The sequence below is a fragment of the Paroedura picta genome, chromosome 7 (genome assembly GCF_049243985.1).
Source record: "Paroedura picta isolate Pp20150507F chromosome 7, Ppicta_v3.0, whole genome shotgun sequence".
Lineage (NCBI taxonomy): Eukaryota > Metazoa > Chordata > Lepidosauria > Squamata > Gekkonidae > Paroedura > Paroedura picta.
In genome coordinates, this window is record NC_135375.1 from 64,955,306 (window position 1) to 64,970,861 (window position 15,556).

The window sequence follows — 15,556 nt, forward strand, 5'->3', positions numbered from 1 at the left end:
CAGCTCACTCCCTATCTCCAGAAAACAGAAAAGAGGTTATGTTTTGCCTGCCCGATCTCAAAAACACTGTGGACACTTTAAAGAAGATTTTAATTCACCTTTTACAATGTAGGTTTGCGGACATGCTGCAACACTGACCTCGGCATTAAAAAAAATTACTTGGAGCAAAAAATGGAGAGGAGAGGGCAGGTGTGAGGGTGGGACAAAGCTGCTGAGACTATTGAGAGTTTCTCCCTCCATACAGTCTTATCCCTGGTTGCTCACCAGTGGTTCACACAATTTAGGGTGCTGAATCCAGTTTTCTGGATTCGCAAAACCATGACATAAAAATGGCCAAATTGCGACCCAGCTACTGGACAGTCTTCGGATGTTGGTGACATCATGTGGAAGGGGCTCATTATGCAGCCTACATGGAAAGGCTGTCCGGGAACATTTATCTTGTGCGGAAATGGCCCCTATGTTTCTTTGACTATGCTCTTTAGAAGGGATTGTTAGTTTGTGCCCATCTGAGATGGGACTTTGAGGAGAAGAGAGAACTAAATTCAATCCTGTTCTGTCCCCACCACATCCCAGGAGGTGACATGCAACAATATTAGTCATCTGCCTGTTATCACAAGTATTGCCCAGCACTGTGCAGTCCTTTTTCTTTCTTTTGGTGTTCTGCTAGATTTTAGTGTTTTTCATGCATGAAATGCAAGGGAAGTCTCCCTAGCACTGTTATCCCCCTCATAGAATTTCTTATATGAAACAAACATCCAAACCCCATCCATTTGCGGGAGTTTCTTGGAACACTTTCAAAGTCACTGGAAGAAATGAAGCTTTCCAACTATTGTTCCATCCAGTGAGGGATAAGTCAAATATTAGAAAGGACTCTGTGTTCTTTCAGTCATATTCTTCCTGTTATGATAACATCATCCCATAATGAGAATTCAGTATGTTTGTGTGAAGGAGGGGGGGGGGAGATGGAGTTGCTGTTCTTTTGGCATCTTGCAATGATTTCATTCAGTCACATCAATCAAACAAAAACTTTCCTGGTCTGTACACTCATAAAGCAACACATGTATGCAAAGAAAATAAGCCCACAGTGTGTTTGGTTGTCATCTACTGTAAAAAAAAATGTTTGTTTTTTGTCCTCTTTAGAGAAAACATACTGCTGAATTCAGACAGGAAGTCCCATGAAAGGGGGCTCATGGCCTGTTGGGCATCTGAGACATATTTATTTCTGTTACAAAGCTGGCAGTGCTGATCAAATAATGTCAGAATTGTAATAGCACAAGATCATTTGGGGGATTTGGCAATGGAATGTCAAAGTAAAAGGCAATGGACACTCTAAAGTATCACTTATTAGGAATCATTTGACAGTAATGCAGAGAGCAAAGTAATGGACTGTGACTAAAACTCTTTCACTCACTCACAGGGGCTGCTTCCTTCCCAATCCACTGCTCTGAGGGGGCAATCAGACATCTCTGCTGGGAAGTACATTTCTTCCTCAAAATGGCACTCTAATTTTCTCTTGGGTAAAGGAGGAAATGAAAGATTCTTGTGTGAAATCTCATCTGGCAGCCTTTGATTGGCTTGTACAAATAGTTCCTTTTAAAAAACACAAACAGAAACTGGGAAAATCTGAAACAATGGCTTTTCATTGTAATATTTAAAGAGCAAAAATAGTAGTACTTAAATAGTGAGATCCACACACACACACACACATACATTTCTAGGTTGAACATGCCCTTGGACATTCAAGAAAAAAATACTTCTCTTCCTGTGTTTTCTCATAGAAAACTCAGTCGCAAATGGCTCTGGAGTATGGGATATCCAGAAAATTCAACAGCTGAAAAAGATGTTCTTGTCGATAATACCCCATATTCCATGGCCAGATGCACCTTCATCAAATCGAGGGCCACCAACATGTTAGGGATGAATGATCTTAAGGTTCTTCTGGAACATACTGGGAGAGGCAGTCCCTTAGATACAAAGGGCCCAGACTGCATATGGTCTTAAAGGTTAAAACCAACACCTTGAACTTAATCCAGAATTCAACTGGCAACCATTGCAGCTGCTGGAGGGTAGGTCATATGCAGGCCTTCTATGGTGTCCTGATAAGTACCCGAGCAGTTGCATTTTGTACCAACTGTAGTTTCCAGTCAGGGCCAAGGGTAAACCCACATAAAGTGAGTCACAGTAAAGGGATCTTAAGGAGCTGAACAACATTGGGCAGAGTTGGAGGAAGAAGAGTGGAGAAGCTCTCTAAGTACTGAGACAGAAGGAGACTAAGGAAAAAATGCCCAAGGATTGGTGATAACTCCCCAGCCTAGAGTAACAAGAGGAATCGTGGGGATAAAATAGCCAACCCAGCAAGGAATATAGGAGGTTTTGGATTCAGTATCACAGTTGATGTTATTCCCATTTCAGCCACTAGCCATGTGTACTCAGCTCGAGCATGCCAATAACTTCCGACAACCGATCAGTATCACTCATGTGCGCAGAGCCCATCGGCAACCCTTTTTAATGAAAAAAAAAAAACAGAATTAATCATTGCAATGAACATTCATTCATTCATTCATTCATTCACGGTTGCATAGGTAATCTTTAAAAAATCCACTTTTATCCACACAATGTGAAGGAAATAGGGATGGCAGCCTCCAGATGGAATTCTGGATCTGGCAACCCCACCCACCCTCCCCTGCCAGCAGCCAGAGGGGACCTGTCAACCCTAGAAGGAAAAAAGAGGTAGGTGAGGGAATACATTTTCGTTGTTCATGGTTTTGACCGAACCTAGCCCACACTTCGCTGTTCTTTCCAGCCATTCACAAACAAAAAACAAGAGGGGGGGGGACCTGCCCAAAGCTCTCATCTACATGCTTTGGGACACCAATGTTATTAACCATGGGTTGTGGTATTGGGTGAACTATCAGGACCCAACTTCTTTTTAGCTTCATCAGTAAAAAATGGAGGGAGCGCATATTTGTTGCTCAAATGTTAAAGCATCTTTAAGTGAACATTAATCACGGCTTCCTGTACTTTCCAGCCATTCAAAAACAAAAGAGAAGGGGGGGGGACTTCATTGTAAATTGGGACCAATAGTGCACTTTGTGCGCATACTGAAAATATTCTTTTCACAGCAAAGTTGGCGGTCTCCAAAATGACGTTTGATTGGCAAATGAACACCTATTCATTGCTCCTCTCTTTTATATTTATAGGGAAATTAATGTTACCTTTTGATTTAATGTAATATAGAGCCTAACTGATTTTGCAACAGCTCATAACTTGTCGCCCACGTGCCCTGTATAGATGACAGAAGTTTAGGCGGTCACGTTGGGCTAAATTGTGGTGAGACTAGCGAGTATTTATTGCTACAAGGCATTCCCCATTTTCTGAAAACATTGTTCAAATAATTAGACTTTGTTACCAACAAGCAGTTCCACTGTCCATTAAAGTGCATTCCATCAGGGTTCATCAGCTGCTTTCCTACATGATATCCAGCTGAAAGATGCCTACAAAACTGCTGTGTGGTCCTCTTCTGACATTTTTGTCTGTCAATGAACTGTGAACACAAATTCCAGCAGAGTCAGCAGCAAGATTACTCTATACTCTTTCTTTGATTGAGCTCACAAGCCAAACAAAAAGTCTCTATAATATGACATAAGACAGTATATAATCAGATGTACAACAGAAACAAAAGATTTGTCAACAGAATCACCAGTAGGTAAGTTACTTAGGACAAAGTCAAACCAAACCCGGAATTTTGCCCAGAACAGTTCTATTAACAAGTACTTTCCACAGCTCAAATAAAAAAAATAAATTTTCCTATGTTATGCTCTCATTTTAATCCACTACATCATACAGAAGCAAAATAATATATATTCCAAAGAACCCAATGAAGAGCAAAACACTTTCATATACCAGGGATGTGTGACAGAGAGATAGTGTGGTGTGAGACAGAAGACTGTAGAGAATGACCAAACTAGGCTCTGAAAAGCACCAAACAGGCACACTCCAGAGATAAGAGATGAGAAATACAAATATTACACACAGACCACAATAGCTGCTGTAGTGTAATTAATATCAGTTAGCTATCAGTGAAGAGTGATCATTTGTGGTGAGTGGAGAAAATTAGAAAGATGAAAAATGACTTACAAAGGGATACTGTGGTCTCTGTTGCCGCTAACTTGTGCCCAGTGATCCTGCCTTATACTAACCCATGTACTGTACATCAAATATGCCTATATCCTGCCTACTTATAACAAAGACCCAACACATGATCACTTTACAAATGAATCCAATGACCAGTACCTGGATGAATGTGGGATTTGTATCACATGTTCAGCTGTATAAACATTAACTGTAAGATGAGAATTACTCAACCTCATACAAAGATCAAGTTGTCAAGGACATAAGTTTATGTTCCCCTGGGCAACCAATCCAGTTCCCCAGCCCATAGGCCTTAGAGATTATGTGTACAGAAGTAAACAGAGCTTTTAAACATATATAAATGTTTATTAAGTATTTTCAAAAAGATCACTAAGCAAGACAGTAGGAAAACAACAAAGAGAACTAATACATCAGTACCCGGTATTAGATGGCACACTTCCTTAGAATGCAAGAATTCAAGCATAAGCTTTAATAATTATCTACACTGCTGTCCATCATAGTGAAGCATAACATAGGGCAAAAGCCTGGTCAAATCATACCATGGCTTTCCTTTTGCCTATGGTTTATTTCTTTAATATATTTTTTATTTTCTGAATAGTCATACATATTTGCAATTCACATTATATTACATTCAACAGAGTTCAGACCAATGTTGTTCGCATTCCCCCTCCATTCAATTGTTCTATCCAGCTAGGTTCCTGTCTTATTAGAATTATCCTAATCTAGTCCTTTTTCAGTATGCTTATCTGGATTCCCTTCTTCTTTCCTTCTTGCTTCTTTAGAGAAGTTGGCTGGGAGCTCCTAGTCCACATTGGTGCTCATATTGCCATTGCAGATCTGACTATACTAGATGTTTACCACTCGTAGTGTACCCCGATGATCTAGAAGAGAAAGAGAAAGAGTGACTAATCAGATTTGATTCATATTAATTGTTCTCAAACACATTTATTTATTATATTTATATACCACCCTCCCAAGAGGCTCAGGGCGGTTATAGCCTATACTATTTGTAGGATGCCAAATTTTATTGTTTTTTGAAATTGTTATTATTATTAAATTATTTTAATTAGTATTCTATTTTAATTGTTATTGCCATAATACATGCCTCTTACCTATGGTTTAATTATAAGCTTTGGCCATGTGGCACCAGGGGGTCTCCCAAATCCAATCAGGGATCTCTCTTGAAACCTTCCTGGTAATGATGACATCCACTCCTGCTTCCCCCCTCCCAACTGAACACAGGTTCTCACGATTAGCCAATTTCACAGGCCTTTACAATTACCACCTTCAAAAAGATAAGGATAGTGTCAGCAGGAAGGCTCAGTTATACATACATGCAAGCCACAGCAGGCCTGCTAATATTCATATTAACCCCTGTAGGAAATTTGGGTGCTTTGCCTCACACAAGTATACACTGATTATACATATGTTCATCACTTGTGAAGAATGGCTGTTAGCAATTTTCTAGGGTCTCATTCCGAGGTTTTCCATCTCACCTTAAATGGAGATGCCAGGAACAGAAGCTGGGACTTTCTATGTACAAAGGAGATATTCTGCTGCTGATCTATGGCCTGGCTCCAGATTTATAGGCCAAGGAGGCTAATTGGAGAGGTAAGTCACTCTGCAAGCTTTCTCTGTGGAACTGCCTGCCACACATCTGCTGGGTCTGGAAAACCATAATTTTAGTTACTTTCTAGAGCAGCAGTCGCAGGTTCTATGCAGCCTCTCTTAACTTTTTTATTATTGAGAACCCCCCTGAAACATTTTTCAGGTGTCAAAAAATCCCAGGAGTGGCACAATCGTGCAGAATATGGTTGGGAAGTATAGCTGTGTACAGACCCACCTGGGACCCATCCCCTTCCCACCCCTCCAAGCCCATCATCGGCCATTGGGGAGAGTGAGGGTTGACATGGACATATATGTACTGTGTGTTAGTAGCAATCTTCTCAAAGTGACTCCCCTGAAAGTGTGGTTACCAGCCTCCAGGTGAGGCCTGGAGATCTCCCAGAATTACAACTGATCACCAGATTACAGAGATCAGTTCCCCTGAAGAACATGGGTGCTTTGGCATAATTTGGATATTATGACACAGTTTACTTATTTGCTACTAATTTACTTTTTCCTTATATCTGTACTCTTATGATCCTTGTTCCATTGTCTGACAAAGAGTTCATGCACTCAAAAGCTCACACACTGAATAAATCTTTGTTGATCTTAAAGGTATACTTGGACTCAACACAAAACAAACTAAAAGCAGCACTTGTACATTTAAGCAAGAGAATCCTTAAAAGTCCTTGTGGGTTTCCCATTTTTTCCACAAAACTGGGTCTGGTTCAGCAGTTAGCACTGCAGAATTCCAGGGAGATGCTGCTGGGTAGGTTGGCTCATGGGTGGGAAGGAGAGAAGAAGGCAGGGAAAGGATGGGCTATGGGGGCTTACAGATAAAGGGGGGAGAAAATAAGATGCCCCCACAAATCGTTGCTGGTCCCCCATTTGCCCTTCCTTATTAAACTTATTTCCTGTTCTGCTCCCATTGCTACTTCAAATGCTTTTGCGGTGGCCGCAGAGCTTTCACATGGGAATAGTCTCCATAATATTCCCTTGTGCCCACCAATCCCCTTCCTCCCCGAGAGCTTTTCGCTTGCTTTCATGGCAATTATACCTCACTATGCTATGGCATTATACCTCACTGAGTGCCCTTGCCTGTCCAAGCCTTGCCCACCCTAGGATCAGCTGCCTCATCTCCAGGAATTTCCCAACACAGCTAGGCAGTATGGTGGAGAGGATATTAAGAATTGTGCTGGGTGGCATACATGTTAATTCTCTCTGTAGACTTTCCCCTCGCTGAAGTAAAAATTATTAGTGCAATATTAACAGAATCTCAAATAGTAATGGATTTTAGCTTTCAGTCTCTCTAATGCAAGAGGACATGAACATATGCTTCTGAATCTATCTCATGGGAAATTATATGCGATTCAGCATTTCCCCCTTCAGTGTTTCTGTGTTAAGACTGCCTTTGTATACAACATGTTTACTGTTGCTAATGACTTGCAGGAAAAAATGGCATTTTCTTTCATAGCTAATATCATTTCAGACTGGAAAGTATACTTCTTGTCACTTTTCCAGATGTACACTTTCCTCCTTCTATGAATCATGAATTCCACTTTGCCATCAGGCTTCACAGACAATTGGGGAAATTCTAGTGTTTCCTGACTTTTTGGAATTACATCCCTGTGAACTTCTCTCTGAACAGCATGCTGTGTGCCACAGAGTGCATTAAATCAACAATTTTCCCTCCCGAGGATCTAATGCAAAATCGTGCATTCATTTTTAAACAGCTTTGGTCAAATTAGTTTCAAATAAAAGAGCAAATTAAATATGAATTAAAACTGCTGAGCAGAATGACTTATGAGAGAGAGAGAGAGAGAGAGAGAGAGAGAGAGAGAGAGAGAGAGAGAGAGAGATCTGTTTCAAGTTAAAACAATGCTAGAATGTCACCAATGCTGGAACAGATGTGAGTGCATCAGCAGCAGCATCCTTATGTTTCTGGCAATCCACCCCCAATGGTGTGTCTCCAGCCAGTTGCCAGCTTTATTCTGGCAATCCTAATTTCACCCCCTTTATCCAACAGACAGCTTGCATTTTTGTTGAACATCAGAGGCCTTGTAGAAGGTATATAAGCAACAATTCATTTTTGTGTAACCACAAAGGCAAATTGGAAGGAAATTTTGAATTCAATGGGCTGAAAGGAAAAGCCAAAGTGGAAAGTGTGACTTTGAAAGTGAAACTGGTCTTGGTAAAATGCTGAATTCCAGCTCTTCTAGGATGATAAGATGGGAAGACCCAGGATCAGTTTATCCATGTAGCACATGCTACAGGCCCCACACTTCCCGGTGCCCTGCGCACTGCCTTATCCTCCATGGATCAAGGCCATATCCTTACTTCCCCTACCTTTTCACTCTTTAAGGACACTCAGAGGCCCATTATGCACGGGCCATAATGCCCGCACTGGCGATGACAGTGCTTCGGGGAAAATCCCCGATAATGCTCGCCGCCACGTCCCGGCCCAGGGCTACAGAAGGCCCGCATTAAGCAAACGCGGGAACTTCCGCAGTTTCCTGAGTAAGCTTCCGGGGGCTGGCAGGGGCTGAGGCAGGCCAGCGCTGTGCATAATCACCAGCGCGGGTCTTTCGGCCCGCCCAGCCCCGACGTCCCTGAAGGGACACTGCATGCCCTTGCGGGCTCCATGGAGCCACGGAGCTGGCAGGGGCGACCCCCTGCCCCCCCAGTGTGTGTGGAAGGGGCCTGCCCCCCCTCCCCCACCATTTTGCTTACCTTGGCTGGCGGCGATCCGGCCCTCCTGGCCCCGGCATAAAGCACACGCTCGCTACACCAGGGCAGCCCAGCATGCCCACCATACATGGGGAATGGAGGGGCATTGTGCCCCGAGGGGTAGCTGCTTGAGCCCTGCAAATGCTCGAACTGTCTCTGTTACTACAGGCCCCATGAATCCTTAAGTCATCTCTCTGTTTCAAACTCTCTCTGCATCTCTCTGTTTCAAACTCAAAAACTATTTGTTCAGTCATACATCTGCCTCTTCACTTCAGATGTGAGCCACCAGGTCTTCATGGATACAGCTGTTAGGATCCTGTCTCCTAATAATGAATGTTATTGTCACTTGAATCTGTTATTGTCACTGATGTTATTGGCACTCTATGGTTTAACCATAGAGTATTGACTGAATGCCCTCATATGAATGGTCCAGGCTTCCAATCTTGTCAGATCTTGGAAGCTAAACAGAGTGAACCCCGGTTAGTACTTGAATGGAAGTCCACCAAGGAAGTACAGGGTTGCTATGCAGAGGCAGGAAATGGCAAACCACCTCTGCCTTGAAAACCCTTCAAATGTGCCAGAAGTCCACTGTGACTTGACAGCACTTTCCGCCACCATTTAATAAATGTTTAAAGCATTGCCTAGTCACACTGGAAGTAATGTCATTATGCCAGGATGCTGCTAATCCCCCCCCCCATTCTCTTGCTGCCCAGCAGAGTGGTGGCAAAAAAGCCAGCAAGGTGTGTGTGTGTCTCCCCATATGTGTAATACAGTTACATCCAGAGATGCAGAAATGGGTGGAGGAGATGCCCTGATATGAGAACCTGTATGCTAAGCCCAAAATGACTGCTATGGGGGCTAGATATAATTTAAAACAATTGGGATGTCCCCCAGAGGGTCAGGATCAGAAAGGCCCATGTCCTATGATCAAGGAAACTGTTTCCAAATAGGCACTCCTTGCAGATCCAAAGCCAGCCCTGCCTGTGCTCCTCTGAAGTACCTTGTACTTGAATGAAATACAGAAAAGTCAAGGTAGGAGTCTTGCTTTGGGTATGAAGCAAGTGGATGCCAGGAAATATACTGATGGACACCATGATACCCTTGGGCTCCATGTTGGGGATGAATGCATTCCTGTTTTTTAAAGAAGCTCAGCCTTATATAACTCCAGCGAATTGCTCTAGCCAGTCAGTATAAAAGCACTGGAAGGTCTGATGTGTTCTGACTATTTTTAGATTATGATTAAATTTTAATTTATTTTCAATCATGAATTAAGTAACATTAAATATTATAGGATATTTCTAATTGGGCTTTGTGCAACTTACAATGTCCTGATTTCTCCCTCTGTCATTGATTAGCATGCAGACAGCAGTTAACAAAATTAGAGCCATTACATGAATTTGCTTCTAAAATTCTAATTTGTGGTTTTTTTAGGGGGGGAGTCAATATCCTATTACAATGGAAGTACCAAGGGAATATTTTCTAGTTGACTTCAGCATGCCATTTACTCATACGTGACACTGATGTAGTTTGCAGATTATACCAAATTACTCCACATAATGAATGCCAAGAGTTCTAGGATCACCCTTCTCAATTGGGTGAGTGGGCAACAATATGGCAAGTGAAATTCAGCCTCATTGAGTGTCAAATAACACACAGTGGAACAAAAAATTGTGAATTTAAATACATGTTGAGGTCAAGCTCAGATTGAAATTGAAAGGATTAGAGGCTGTAGTGGAAAGCTAGGTGAAATTGTTGACTCAGTGTGTAACAGTGGTAAAAGGGGCAAACTTCATGCTACAAATCATTAAGAAAGCGATTGAAAACAAGCTGCCAATATTATAATGCCTTTTCATAGAACTCTGGCACAGCCTCACTTAGAATGCTGTGTGCAGTTTTGGTCACAATATTTTACAAAGGATATTGCAGAGCTGGAAAAATATAGAAGAGGATGACCAAAATGATCGGAGCACTCTTCCTATGAAGAAAGGCTGGAGGGTCTGGGGGAAAAGATGAGGACAGTAGTCATTTATAAAATTATGCAAGGGATAGCAGAAGTAAATACTTCTGTCATAATCCTAGTGCTATAATCTTACAATTTGGGGATTGCTTAATAAAATTGTTGGATAATAGGTGCAGAAATGGCAAAAGGAAATACTTTTTCACTCAGTAATTTGAATAGTCTGTGTGATTCACAGCCAGCAGTCATTCTGAAGACCATGAGCATAGGTGGCTTTAAAAGGGAGGTTCATGAAGGGCCTGCTAGTGGCGACTAGTCACTAGGGTTGGAAACAGGCTACTTTTTCTGTTAACTCAAGGGACATGATAATTTATAATTTATTTTCTCATGACTTTCTTGAGCATCTCCTGTTCCCCTATCCTCCAGCATCTATCCCCTAAATCCTCATATCATTTTGCTTCACTTCCATGGGAAAGGGGGTGATAGGATTAACAATGTACAGAGCTATTGCTGGAACAGTTATGAGTTAACTGAAACAACCCCTGTGATGTTGTCTCTTGGATGGCATGCAAAGCTCACCTTTAAGAAATGGTGCATTTGTCTATTTTATTATTTGTATCCTGCAATCGCAACCTTCTTAACTACTGAGATTATAATAAAATTAAAGGCATACAAAAAAGAAAAGAAAAAGAAAATATATACAAAATACATAACCAATGGCAACTTGCAAGTTGAAAACTGAAGGAACCTTAAAAGCACCAGCAAAATATATCAAGCATTAAACAAAAATATTATCAGCAGACACCTTAAACAAAGAGCAGGGCACCTGAAATCTACAGATAGCAGAGCGGTCGAAACATAGCCAGGCACACACTCTTCCTGCCGGAACAAGTTCCTTCAGGCAAATTACTGTAGTAGGGGCATGAGTCAATTTTGCCATCCAGACATTTCCCAAACAGAATCAAAACACCCAGACTCTTATGAATGTTATTTACTCATATAAGTTTTGCATTCCAAATGGACTCCCTGATTTTTAGTATTCACTGTTTCCTCTGAGCACATACAAAGCTACTTAAAAAATATCTCATCATGCTTTGCACATTTTAATGCTATTCCTGCACTGGGTGATCAGGAAGCAGAGTTGAGAAAACTATCTGTGCATTATTCAGTAAAAAGTTAGATTTCATATTCTTATTAAACTACAAGTCCAAGAACTCATTCAATTGATACTGACTCCTGTTTCTGGAATCAATCATGATTAAACACTAATTATAATTAGGAATAAATTAGGCTTATGTAATTATTCCTCAAAGAGCCTTTTGTGGCGCAGAGTGGTAAGTGGCAGAAATGCTGTTTGAAGCTGTCTGTCTATGAGGTTGGGAGTTCGATCCCAGCAGCCGGCTCAAGGTTGACTCAGCCTTCCATTCTTCCAAGGTCGGTAAAATGAGTACCCAGCTTGCTGGGGGGTAAAATGGTAATGATTAGGGAAGGCACTGGCAAGGCCACCCTGTATTGAGTCTGCCATATAAACGCTGGAGGGCGTCACCCCAAGGGTCAGACATGACCCGGTGCTTGCACAGGGGATACCTTTACCTTTAACTAATTATTCCTCATATATTGAAAGTGAGGTAGAATCCTGCTGCATTGATACAAAATAATTAATTTAAACTTTTCTGTTTTCAATGTGTGTCTGATCCAGATTTTACAAAACCCAGTTAGATGCCATTGTCTTTTGAATTATTCTTTAGGGCAGTGGTCCCCAACCTTTTTATCACCGGGGACCACTCAACGCTTTACAATTTTACTGAGGCCCAGTGGGGGGGTAGTTTACTCCTCTACTCTCAACCACTGCCCTAACGCTCTCTGATCACTATGGTAATGTTTAAACATCCCTTCAAAATAAGATACAGACACGCCACAACAATGAACATAAGGAACATTTTATTTTCATGGAAATTTTAACTCATGACAATGACAAATCAATGGGAACCCTGAGCTTGTTTCTCTGCAATGAGATAGTCCCATCTGGGAGTGATGGGAGACAATGACACCCGAAGTGTGTTGTAAAGGGCCGGGGGGGGGGAGAGAAGGCGTCCTTCGCGGCCCACCTCCAATTAGTCGACGGACCACGTGTGGTCTGCGGCCCACAGGTTGGGGATCGCTACTTTAGGGTAGCGATCCCCAACCTGTGGGCCGCGGACCACATGTGGTCCTTCGACTAATTGGAGGTGGGCCCCAAAGGACGCCTTCTCCCCCCCCCAGCCCTTTACTTCATCCCCCCTGGCCCTTTACAACACACTTCGGGTGTCATTGTCTCCCATCACTCCCAGATGGGACTATCTCGTTGCAGAGAAACAAGCTCAGGGTTCCCATTGATTTGTCATTGTCATGAGTTAAAATTTCCATGAAAATAAAATGTTCCTTATGTTCATTGTTGTGGCATGTCTATATCTTACTTTGAAGGGATGTTTAAACATTACCATAGCGATCAGAGAGCGTTAGGGCAGTGGTTGAGAGTAGAGGAGTAAACTACCCCCCCCACCGGGCCTCAGTAAAAGGCGTTGAGTGGTCCCCGGTGAGTGGTCCCTGGCGTTGAGTGGTCCCCAGTGATAAAAAGGTTGGGGACCACTGCTTTAGGGTATGTAAAACAATTAAAAAAAAGAGTTTCCAATGACTTTCACTTCATCCTAGATTCCATTTAGAGGAGGCAAAAAACCTTAGTGAATGCCATTTTTAGTAGGGTAGTTTAACAACAGGGCCATTAATGCATGTCTCTTTTAAAAGAAATACCCATAATATCCCATGGGAGAGCTTTTATGTTCCTCTGTTCCCATTGTGTTCCATAAACAGATATAGTTTGATGGGTATATTCTAGTTCATATGTCTAGTGTGTTTCTGTTCAATAGTAGATCCTTGTGGAGTATGAATTTCCTGAAGAATGACAGTAATAAACACTTGGCAATTTTTAACCTGTTTTATCCACCCACTAAAATTCAAAGTGAATGTCAGATCAAAAATGATGCATCATGGAACACATTAAAGCTGAATGTCTGAGCTCTACAAAGCAGAAGTGAGTGCAGAAACAGCCAGCTAATTCCAAGAGCAGAGAGTGTGCGTGGTGGTTTCAATAAAGGCCAAAAGAAAAGCAATAATCTAAATCTCTGCTAGCAAAGCAGAATTCTGCAGGACACAGAATCTTGTTGATTATAGTGGTGGTACTGGTCATCTCCTGCTTCCTTTCTGCCTCCGCCCCCATTCCTGCCAAAGTGCTTTCCACTCCATTGTGATGGAGCCATTTACTTCTCTCCTTTCAAGTACTTTCTAGCACCTCCCATCTAATAATGATCAAAGAGACAACTGGCCAGTAAATCGAATGCAAGGTTTGCAGCAATATGAACCATACTTGCACATTACCATGAGTGGATCAACCCGGTAGCCAATATATTGCCCTGTCTATTGATCCAAACAAGATCCCGGAGAGATCTCCAGATGAAGGTCAGGAGACATGTTTTTAAAAATCTCTGGACATAACTTAGTCAAGATTAAGCCTGTTTGCAATGCAATCCTGTACAAACTTACTCCACCTTAACTCATTAGATTTCAATATATTTACACTGAAATAACATTGCATAAGATTACATTGCTAAAGCACTCCCAAAGAAAGCTGTGGTTGTATGTATATCACATGTTGCTTGGCTGGATGAAATCATTTCGACAGTATACACTCAGAAGGAATGATATCTTAAAGAAATTAATTATGAACTGTGAATACTATTCATTTTAATGATAATAACTTGCCTACACAATGTTCTTTAGATGGGAAAAAAGCCATGGGATTAGGCTAAATATTGTCATGGTAACAGGAAGAAAAAAAGAAATCATTCTAAAAGGGTTTCCCATAAGTGAGAACAGCTCACATTCAGTAAGTAGCCTTCAATAGAAGTTGACATCTGTTATTCATTTGTTTTTTTGTTTCAAGAAAGGCAGGACCTGGAAATAGAAAAGTGTTCTGGGAACACATGAAGTGAAAGGACTCTTAGAGGTTCTTAAATACTGACCTGTTTATCCCTAAAAACATCACGTATGTCCCCTCTTTGTCCATTTATAAACTGGACAGGCTACTTGAATAGTTGTCCAGTGTCACTTTTTTCAAGCAAAAGATTATCAAAGCAGATCCCATTTTTAATAAGGTGTGTGAAGAACATACTACTAGTTCAGTAGAACATCTAGCATCAATCCTTTTGAGCCCCTAATTGTAGAAGCAAACTAAGAAGAATTCCTAGCTGATTCCAAATGAGGATTTCCCCCTACACCATGTAGACGGGTGGTCCCCAACCACCGGGTTGTGGCCCGGCACGGGCCGCAGCTCCCTCTCCCCCCCCCTCCAGTAAGAAACTTCCCCAAAGTTCCCCAAAAATCGGCCAAAGCGGCCGATTAGCTTGCGGCCCAGCAAGCTTCTTTTTGTGGGAGGGGGGAGAGGGAAGCAGGGCCATGCATGTGTGTTTGCACCATGCGCAGCCGCAAATGTGCATGCGAGGCACTCCTGCACATGCATGCATGAGCGGGAGTGCCATGCATGCACGGCATGCGCAGCCAGGCAATCGCCCTCCCTGCCACCGCCGGTCTGCAGCCTGAAGAAGGTTGCGGACCACTGATGTAGACCATGGAAAGTCCCTACTGTTTTGAGAAGCATTTACATGACATTGTTCTCACTCCAAGTGATGTGTTGCTCTCTCTCACACACTCTCTCTCTTTTCCTCCCTTCCTCCCTCTCCAGTTCAGCTATGAATAGTGTTGCTAGGCCATGTGAAACCTAGGAGAGGGAAGGATTGCATGGAAGCAGCATTAGCAGCAAACACCATAGGGATAGGGAATGCCCACCCCCACAGCGTTCACTGCTGCTTCTGCAGCAAAGGTGAGTTTTTCCAGCCCTATGTGGGATCAGTCCATGATCAACACCTACTCTACACGTATGTTAGATTATGTGGTTTCCCCCCGTGTTTTTGATGATAAAATAACTTTTCTCCATCATCATGAACTGGCAAGAGATTTCCAACTAGTGCAACCTAATCACACTCTTCCTTCCACACTCTTCCAGCAGGGACACAAAATGCC

General features: G+C 42.2%; 1 long non-coding RNA gene across 1 annotated transcript; it reads right to left on the reverse strand.

Annotated features, from left to right (window-relative positions):
• Positions 1-280: 280 nt before the first annotated feature.
• On the reverse strand, positions 281-4,250 carry LOC143841813 (uncharacterized). Its single transcript, XR_013232857.1, has 3 exons — positions 4,138-4,250; positions 3,410-3,544; positions 281-2,501 (listed from the first exon to the last, which is right to left on the reverse strand). It is a non-coding gene; the product is annotated as an uncharacterized LOC143841813 (long non-coding RNA).
• Between the last annotated feature and the right edge of the window lie 11,306 nt (positions 4,251-15,556).